This window comes from Macaca nemestrina, chromosome 20 (assembly GCF_043159975.1).
Source record: "Macaca nemestrina isolate mMacNem1 chromosome 20, mMacNem.hap1, whole genome shotgun sequence".
In the NCBI taxonomy this organism is placed as follows: Eukaryota; Metazoa; Chordata; class Mammalia; order Primates; family Cercopithecidae; genus Macaca; species Macaca nemestrina.
The window spans coordinates 14,871,749-14,874,061 of record NC_092144.1 but is presented as its reverse complement, the minus strand read 5'-3'; positions in this window follow the sequence as shown (position 1 = coordinate 14,874,061).

Genomic DNA, 2,313 nt, shown 5'->3' with positions numbered 1-2,313 from the left:
TTTCAAACTTCACGTTTGATCCACCACCAAGACTGACGGCACTGCCTTTGTGAACAGTCACTCCTCCTTGGAATCCAATTGCTCTTGATCGCCTCTAAAGACCCCAGCTTGGTTGAAGCCACCGTCATCTCTCACCTGGATGAATGCAGTCACCCCCAACTGATCTGCCTAGTCCCATCTTTGCCTCACACAGTCTTTGTTCAACAGAGCACACAAAGTCCTATGGTAATCCTGGCATGGTGGCTCACACCTGTAATCCCAGCACTTTGGGAGGTTGAAGTGGGAGGGTTGCTTGAGACCAGGAGTTCAAGACCAGCCTGGGCAACATGGTAAGACCCCCGTGTCTACAACAAATACAAAAATTAGCTGGGCATGGCGGTATGTGCCTGTGGTCCCAGCTACTCAGGAGGCTGAGGCAGGAGGATCATTTGAGCCCAAGGAGGCAAAGGCTGCGGTGAGCTATGGTTGCACCACTGCACACCAGTCTGAGCAACAAAGCAAGAGCCTGTCTCAAAAAAAAAAAAAAAAGTTCATATGACAAATCTTGTCCCTCCTCTACTCAGAACTACCCCATTTCTGTCACAAAAACATCACAAAAAGGCCCTGTGTGAATTTACGTATTTCTTTACTTATTTATCATTTATCATGTCTCCTCCCTAGAGGTAAACTCTGGGAAACTAGGGCTCAACTAGTGCCTGTCTCAAGGCAGATTGCCCAAGAAATATTCGATGAATTAATTAATTTTTTTTTTTTTTTTGACAGAATCTCACTCTGTCCCCCAGGCTGGAGTACAGTGGCGCAATCTCGGCTCACTGCAACTTCTACCTCCCAGGTTCAAGCAATTCTCCTGCCTCAGCCTCCTGAGTAGCTGGGATTACAGGGGCCTGCCACCACACATGGCTAATTTTTATATTTTTGGTAGAGACAGGGTTTCACCATGTTGGCCAGGCTGATCTCAAACTCCTAATCTCAGGTAATTCACCTGTCTCAGCCTCTCCAAGTGCTGGGATTACAGGCATGGGCCACCGCACCCGGCCTGTTGAATTAATATTATTATCTCTAGTAACCTAGATGGAAATGGTCTACAGGCAAATGCTACCCAAAAGGAAGATGATACCACTATTATACCACCACTATATATACAATGATGGTGTGTATATATATATATATATATATATATATGTGGTATAATAGCAGTATCATTTTCCTTTAGTGTAGTGTTTTATATGTATAAAATTGCTGACATTGTCATTGCCCGCCTTTTTTTGTTTGTTTGTTTTTGGAACAGGGTCTTGCTCTGTTGCCCAGGCAGGAGTGCAGTGGTATGATCATAACTCACTGCAGCCTCAAACTCCTCAGCTCAAGTGATCCTCCTGTCTCAGCCTCCCAAGTAGCTGGGACTACAGATGTGCACCATCACACCTGGCTAATTTTTTATTTTTTGTGGAAATGGGGTCTCACTGTGTTGCCCAGGCTGGTCTCTAACTCCTGGTCTCAAGCAATCCTCCAGCCTCAGCCTCCCAAAGTGCTGGGATTACAGGTATAAGCCCCCATGCCTGGGCCCCACCTTTTATATTCCCATATCAGGGCCTACTCTACCATCAAGTTCCCTCAGCCAAATACCTGAGCATCACCCTTACCACCTCCCTCCCCTCAGCCCCCACTGCTAGATAGTCGCCCCAATCCTGGCCCTTCCTGTTATCTGGACCTCAGCTTCCCTCCTTCCCAGGGTCCCAACCCCCAGTGATCCCCCACAAGTCACCTCCCTGCCAGCCCTAGATCTGGCCATGTCCTATCCTGATCTGGCTCACACACTCTCCATGGCTCCCTATTGCTCTCAGCATAAATCCCGTGCATTTGGCCCCTTCCCTCATTCTGCCCCTACTTCCCAGATCCAACCACCTGGCCCCTGGTGAGCTCCTCAAACACACTCTGCTCTCCCTCAGCTCAGGGCATTTTCAGATGCTGTTCCTTCTGCCTGGAGTATTTGTCCCTCCCCTTGTCACCTACTAAACTTCCACTCCAGCATCGAAGAAGTTCTCCCTGACCTATCCCCATCCCTCTGCTATATTCATCCAGCACCCGGGGCCTCGCCTTTGGAGCACCTGTCCTGGGTTGTAAATAAACCTTTACACGTGGAATTATTTGTTCAACATCTGTCCCCCACCCCCTGAGAAGGCAGAAATCAGGGCCTGCCTGTGGTTCTGAAGCAGTGCCAGCAAACAATATGTGATCTGTTGATGAAATAAATGAACACACAAACTGACCCCCAAAATCTGAGTTTATGTCCTAGGACAAATGGCTTTCCAGCCT